Source organism: Callospermophilus lateralis, chromosome 1 (assembly GCF_048772815.1).
Source record: "Callospermophilus lateralis isolate mCalLat2 chromosome 1, mCalLat2.hap1, whole genome shotgun sequence".
NCBI classification, from domain to species: Eukaryota; Metazoa; Chordata; class Mammalia; order Rodentia; family Sciuridae; genus Callospermophilus; species Callospermophilus lateralis.
This window is the reverse complement of record NC_135305.1, coordinates 5,761,291-5,768,939: the sequence shown is the minus strand read 5'-3', so window position 1 is coordinate 5,768,939 and position 7,649 is coordinate 5,761,291. Positions and strand designations below refer to the sequence as shown.

The 7,649-nt window shown below is 49.6% G+C and overlaps 1 protein-coding gene across 3 annotated transcripts in view; it reads left to right on the top strand.

Moving 5' to 3' along the window:
* The first annotated feature begins 1,936 nt into the window (after positions 1-1,936).
* The window catches only part of Galnt11 (polypeptide N-acetylgalactosaminyltransferase 11), a 41,959-nt gene continuing 36,246 nt past the window's right edge, over positions 1,937-7,649 (top strand). For 2 of the 3 annotated variants that reach the window (XM_076831663.1, XM_076831640.1), the window contains exon 1: positions 1,937-2,021. The gene's annotated coding sequence lies outside the window, so the exon portion shown is untranslated. Of the gene's footprint in view, positions 2,022-2,473; positions 2,640-7,649 lie in introns of those variants that run through there. The other variant, XM_076831655.1, reaches the window with a different exon arrangement.

The window sequence follows — 7,649 nt, the reverse complement described above, 5'->3', positions numbered from 1 at the left end:
AAAAACAAAATAACAAAAACCACAGCTAAATACTTGTGTAATCATCCTGGCCTCAAAGACTGTTTAACCACAGTGAGAGAATGCATAGAGCATTATAGTGGTGAAAAACCAGAGCTAATCCAAATCTTCAGTTACTAGAATAATGGTTAAGTAACCAATGTACATTAATTTGGTAGAATAGTATTCAAAATAGCAGCTATAAACAAAAATCCATTTCATACTTATCAGACTGGCAAATATTTAAGTATCTGAGAGTTTCAAGGTTCGTGAGTACATGAAGCAACTGTCTTGCAGGCATGATTTTAAACTTCTATTTGCACATACAATACCTGAGGATCTGGGTAAACCAGGATTGTAAGTAGGTTTGGGGTGAAGCCTAAACCTCATTGCTTTTAACAAGTGCTCAGGCCAATTAATGTTGCTTATCATGGGTATTGAGCCCTGTGGGGCTAATTTGATATTATACTGTATTTTATGTGAACTGCAACCACTGGGGGAGACTGGTAACAGTCTCCCGTACTCTCTGCAAGAGAAACCCTCTCCTGAAACAGATGTTGCCTCCGGCCACGGTGAACTACTGCCAGGACTAGGGTGGAGGAAGTCAAAGATGTTCCACCAGGCACTGAGCAGCAGTTCTTGAGGCAAACAGTCCTAAAAGGACTTGGGGGAGGGCCGTCACTTGCTTACACACCCAGTAACTGGGGAAAAGAGTCCTGAGTCCCCAGCGGAGACCTTGGTGGCACCTGACACCCTGAGGACCCTAGTAAGTATTTGGCACTGCTTGTTAATCTAAAAGAGTGGCTGGATGAGGTTAGTGTCATTCCTCTCAAGAAGTTCAATGCTTTTAGTTCAGATACTGCTTTTTAATTTTTAACTTATAAGGGATGCAGATTTTCCTCCTTTTCCTACACGGTATTCAGTTCCCCTGTTAATTGTAAAAGCAATGCGTTTTTTAAAAGTAATTTTAAAAGTTCTTGACCAAGAACTTTTTTATTTCAGAGGAGGGAATATTCACCAACGTAATCTGGCATGACTGGGCCAAAGAGGCGCATCCACACTATTCTGGTGGAATTCGACCAGAGTTGTGCCCTCTCGCACTATCACCAGCAGCAGGTGTCGTTTTCACGGCCGCTCTCTACATTTTGACCTATGCGTCTCATCATAATATTACACATTTTGTCTTTTTCTTCTTTATTTAATGGTGGTACTGGGGATGGAACCCAGTACCTTGCAAGCCACTGCGCTACCCCCCCCCCCCCCCCCCCCCGGCCCTTTCCACCTTTGCCGGCGTCTCCCAGGTTGCTCAGGCTGGCGGGGAACCGGGGATCCCCCCGCCCCAGCCCCGCAGTGCCTGGGCTTTCAGGCGCGCGCCACGGCGCCCTGCGGACCGCTCGGAATCCTCACCCGCGGGCGCCTTTCTCCCGTGTCGGTGCACACTAGCTTCGCGGAACACGCGGGTCGCCCCGCCGCGCTGAGGCACTCGCGGCACCCCCGACCTCCCCGCGCTCCCACCTCCCCGCGCTCCCACCTCCCCGCGCTCCCACCTCCCCGCGCTCCCACCTCCCCGCGCTCCCACCTCCCCGCGCTCCCACCTCCCCGCGCTCCCACCTCCCCGCGCGCTCCCTTCTTCTGTCCTTCTGGTCCCCTCTACTTTGAAGATGTCCTTGCCTTTTCTTTTTCCCCTACTAGCTTCCACATATGAGAGAAAATACACAGCATTTCTCTTCCTGGGTTTGGCACCTGTTCTGGGTAAGGATAAGAAGCTTTGGGCCGCGGCCCCCGCGCGGTGACGTCAGGGCGGCGGGCGGTGACGTCAGACGTGGCGCGGGGCGGGGCCGCCCGTGACGTGGCGCCGGCGGTCTCTCGGCCGAGGCTGCGGCGCGGGGACCGCACGAACCCGCGTCAGCCTCCGCGTCCCGCTCGGCCGCCCTCCTGGGCCCCCTGGCCCTGGGCTGTGGCGGGAGGGAAGATGCCGCAGCCCGAGCGTCGGAAGGCCGCGGCCCTGGGCTGCGCGCATCGCGGTGAGTAGCCGCGAGCGGCGGCGCCTGGCCCCGCGCGGCCTCCGTCGGCATCCCGGCGGGCTCGGGCGGGCTCGGGGCGACTCCGGTGTGCGCGGCTCCCCGCGGGACAGGCCCCGAGCGTCCCCTGGGCGGTGTGTTCGGCCCGGGAACCCTGCGGCGCCGCACGTGCGCGCTGCGGTGACGGGGGCGCCGAGCCCGCCCGCGGGTCGCGGGAGCAGCGCCGCTCCGGCGACGGCTCCGTTTCTACCGCGGGAGGAAGTGTGTCTGGCTTTCCGCAGTGAAGGGTCCGACCGCGGAAGCAGCGGCCGGCTGCGGGATGGCGCCGCCGGGAACCCGTACTCGGCCTGCACCGCCCCTCTCGGGTCCCGCGCCCCTCCGCGGCCCCGGGCTGAGAGGCCCCCGGCTGCGGTTTGCGCTTTGTCCCTCGTGACTATCCGGAGGCCCCGAAGGTGGCAGCCTCCCCTGCCTCGGGGAGAACGGGACCCGGAGGCCTGCGCTCTGCGCCCCTCGGTCTCGGTGCCGCCGGTGCGGAACGTGTGCTGGGACTGGGGGCTGCGGTGCTAAGACCCCGCGGGAAGGTCGCGGTTTCCGCTGTCTTAAGCGCCTTACTCAGGGGCAGTGAGTACATCGGCCATTTGTGTCACCATCTGCTACCTGAAAACCTTTTCATCGTTCCTGACCAACTGTGCCGGTCAGCAGTGACTCCCCCTTCCGCCGTTCTCGGCGCATTTGCCTCCTCAGGCCTCTCCTAAGTGGGATTGTAAGCACTCGTCCTGTTGTGTCCGTGTGGCAGCATGCATCATACCTCAGTCCTTTTTTTCACGCACGTATGAGTCACCATTTGTTTATCTGCTTATCTGTCCCTCCACGGACACTGGTTACCCGCCTTTTTGCTCTTGCGACGCGTGCTCCTGTGGACATAGACTTACATGTGTCTGTCTGTTTTCTGTTTGGAGTATATTTCAGCGGTGGAATTACTGGGTCACGTGATAATTCTGTTTAACTTTTTGTGTAACTTACAAACGTTTCATATTAAAAGCTCCCTTCTTAAAGACCTTCGCGTGGGCACGGGTTCTCCTCTCTCTCCCTCTCTTTTGGGGGGAGTTCGGGGTCCTCCACTACTGAGCCACATCCCCACCCCTGTTTTGCATTTTATTTAGAGACAGTTGCTTATTGTCTTGCTTTTACTAAGGCTGCCTCATCTTCAAGCCATTGGGATTACAGGCATGCACCACCGTGCCTGCCATTAAAAGACCTTCTTCTGAATGGATTGCTAGATCTGTTGGCTCCACTCAGCACTTACCTGCTTGACCTCTGTAAATCTTAGCAACGCCTCCTGTTGTTCATTGTGTGCCTTTTCGATGTTCTCCCTGTGGTCCTTCATAGGCTCTTGTCCCTTATGCAGTCCTTCACTGTGCACCTCAGACATTCAGGGATTGCTCCCTGTATCCCTTTTGCTATCTTCATTACTTAAACCCTCCTCTGCTATTGTTTCCATGTAATTTAAGCTATAATTTTGATGTTTCTTTTCAACTTCTGAGACCTGGATTTGAACTTGAAGCTTACCTTGCCAGTGACTCTTGACTGTAACATGTCTAAAACAAAATCCCTGTCTGTACTCCTCCATCCCTGTTCTCTCTGTGTGCTGCCTGTGAATACATGAGAGCGGGGTGTTTTGTTTCCCCTTTTCCCATAGTACCCTGTTTCCTGTTAGGCTGAGTATCACACACAGTTCTGCCTCTGGTCTTCCTTTCCCACAGGCTTACACAGCCTGACATCAAGCCATAATAGCCTCTTACTAGAATTTTTCTCAATGGACTCCCTGATTCCAAACATCCCTCTTCTGTCCCAAACCATTTTCTACACTGTTCCTAGGGTTTTCTTCCTAATATAGATTTGCTTAAAGACAACAGGTAGCTCTTTTGCATGCAGAACAAGTTTATTTTCAGCATCAAAGACCCACCACCATGCCTGGCTTTAGGTTGTCTTACAGACAACGGAGCAAGCTTTTCACACAAAGGAATCACCAGACTATCTGACATTGTTGACTATATTTAGATAAATAAAATTTGAATTTAAGCATATCAGCAAGGAACTGGACATTCTATACAGGGATGCAGCAAATCTGAAAATTAAACAGCTAAATACTATATCTAAAAATGTGGTAGCCAAAATTTAGGAATCAGATTCATAGCAGATTAGACGCTGCTGAAGAAGAAAATCTGATAAACTGAATGATCAGAAGAAACTTCCCTGAATTAAGTGTCAGATGGTAAAGTATAGGAAACTCTGAAGAGCATGAGAAAAAGAGGATGAAATGAGAAGATCTGACTTTTGGGTTGGAATCCTTGGAAAGACGGAAAGGTGGAACGAATATCTGAAGAGATTAGGGCTGAGAATTTTTAAATCTGTTGAAAAGTAACAATCACAGAATAATAAATACTAAGAAGGATAAAATGAGTTAATTTTCCCCTTCTAAATACAATTATCCTTTGCATAGTCACCTTTTGACTAACAAAGGAGCATGTGTACAATAGTGGTCCCCTGAGATTGTACTGGAGCTGAAAAAACCCTATTGCCTAGTGACTGTCATGATGTCAAAGTGCAATGCTGGCTTGTGTTGGTGACTCTAGTGCAGACACGCCTTCTGTGCTGCCCGTGGCTTGCAGGCATAGCCACACAATTATGTGTAATACTCCGTAATAAATGACTGTCTCACTGATGTGTTTACTGTGCTTTGGTTTCATTGCTGTGGAATGTTCTCTTATTGAAAAACAAGTTTACTGTAAAACTGCATTCTTGGGCAGGCAGCAGCCTCACATGTCAGGTGTGCTGCATCTCTTGATTGAGTCATTTTCTTCTGTGCTTGGTTGACTCCCACGGTCTGTTCATCATGGCCCTGGGAGTGGTCGGCTACATTACACATGTGCACACCATGTAGCTTACGTGTACAGTAGGCATACTCTGTTGTTCATATTATGATTGTACTGCTCAAGGACACATTTCTCAGCACCTCCCTGTTGGTAGGTGAAGTGTGACTATCTTGAGTGAGTGTAAGTTTCCTTCTCCCTTCTCTTTCTTTCTTCCTAATTTTAGCAGTGGATTTCAGTATTCCACTGAGAATAAGAGTTTTTCTAACAAACAGACAATTACATGGTATTTTATCACGTTTTTGAGTTTTTATGCAGGGGTTTCAAAGATTTTGAATGGAAAGAAAGGATATAACAGCTGTATGAAGTTCATGAGTTAAGGACCTCTTAAAAATAAGAGAAAGTTCAGTGGTAGAGTGCTTCCCAAGAATGTGTGAGGTCTTGGTTTTAGTCTCCAAAACTGCAAAAAACAAAACAAAACAAAAACAAAGAACAAGCCTTCCAAATCTAAAGGAATATTCAGTAGTGCAGGAGTTTCAGACACAATGGGTTCCTCCAAGGCAGAGACCCTCTGTGGTGTCCCTGGGTGTATTGTCCTTCTGTCTCCCCTAGAGGACAGCCTCTCATAGGTAGTGGCATACTTGAGAGTAAAGGCTGTGTGTCTAAGGATGCAGACTAGGAGCCTTTGTAGAGTGCAAGTGATGATCTCCGAACAATTTTCTATTATAATTTGGAGACTTGGACATGTGATCATTATAGCTAACTTGAGGGGAGAGTTATCTTTAATTTTATGAGAGACAATATGGCATACATTTTAGAGAATGACAAATAAGAAATTGTTGGTCTGTTTCCTGGGAGGTGGCACAGCAGAGTGATTAAGGTCTGATGTCAGACGACCGGATTCAAATCCCTGTTTCTCTGCTTCCTTCTGTTCTTAGGGAAGGTCGCTCCATTTCTGTAAGAGCAAGAGGATATAATCCTTGTTCTTTCTGTTTTACACTCTGGACTAGCTTTTTGAGTTTTTCCTTGGTCTTAGTTTTATACTGACTAACGTACCTAGTTCACTTTGTGAGTGCTGCAGACTCCAAGAAACTGAGGACATGCCAGCAGAAGAGAACTTGGGTCACGTGGTTTAAGGCTATTGACTTGCTAGGATTCTTCTGGCCCCGGGCAGGCTGGGTGTGGAAGGCTGTGCTGGTGGCTGTACTTGTGCTTGCTTCAGTTGGCTGTGCTGAAAGCCATTTTAGTTGCTCAGTTGCTTGGGTACTGCTGAGTTCCTCACAACTTAAACACTCAGGGTCACTCCAGGGGAACTGGGCTGCATGAAATAACCACACAAGAGACAGAAATATCTTTTTCTTTGGGGGGTGCTTTGATGGGTCCTCTGATCTTAAGGGTCTGTAGAAAGAGAGAGTAGCTCCTGCAGATCCCCTTTTATTGAGGAGAAGCCATTCAAATAGGCAAGGGGTCAGGTTTCAAGGGACTGAGTCTAGCTTCATGATGTCTGCTGTCAGCAGGTTGATTGACATCTAGGAAGGCCACACCCAAGGGCAGAGCAAGAGAAGGGGACACTCAAAGGGCGTTTCCTTGGAACATTCTATCCCAAACAGGGTAAGGGGGTAATATCACAAAGGAACAGGTGAGTGTAGCTCGACCCATGGGGCTGCAGGAAGGCTCGCCTACGCATGAAGACATTTGGTTGCATTTTTACTACTGTCAAGATCCGGGCTATAATGTCTTCAGCTAGTTAAAAGTGGCCAGATCATGGGGAGTGATTAACAGTGCCTCAACTGATCAGGAGAGGAAAACGCTGGTCACACAATGTGATGGCCTCCTACAGGATACCTTAGAACAGTTCTAGTGACCATTTGTTCTCATTCACTTATTTCATCTTCACCTCCTGTGTAATGGGTTTAATCCTCCTTACTGGAAGGAAAGGCTGCAGAGGTAACTGAGTTTTTATTGTTCTGGGCTGGAAGTGGTGATGCTGTCTCGAAGTCCTTCTCGTACTGCGCAGTTCAAGTTTGGAGTTTGAACTTGTGTGGGTGGGTCACACGCCATGCCACTTCCCAACATGCTTATATTCCTTTCCAGTTGATTCACACATTCATCTTCTGGTCTTTTGTGTCCCTGTATGAGCGTGCTGTCCACTGTTTCTGTTGGGACTGGCATCAAGACAGCAGCTTTTGGATGAGTCCTGGCAGTCTTGAATGGACAAAAAGGGTCAGAAATGAAAACTAAAACACAGCAGAATAAAATAAAGGCATTGGCACAGTGGGGGGGCTGACTTACAGAGTATCACAAGCATTCAGAGGATCCAGTGAAACAGGTGTGCCTGTCGACTGCTGACCTGCTTGTCCCACGAGGCTGTGGCGTCATTGTCTTCGGCAGGCAGTGGTGAGCGAGGGCTGCTGCCGTGAGGTGGGCATTTGTTCAAGAGTGTGGCAAAGGCCAGGGTCGCCCCACCAGCTGCTCCCCAAGGTCCCCAGTCGCTGTTAGCACTGAGCTACGATGCCCGTCCTCTCAGGTTCTTTTTCTTTGGTGTTGGTTTCCTTAGATTGGTTTCTTTCTTCCATTAGCACTGCCTTGTGGGTTTTTGTTGGTGGGATATAATGTCAGATGCAGGTAGTTCTTTTGGTTTCCTCTTGGGGAAGAACTTCCTGAACCAGAGGGCCACAGGGGCTCCCTCCTAGGGAACGTGCTCCTGGGATTTGCTCTGAGCCCATCAGCCACCTGTGGGCGATGGATGGTACGACTG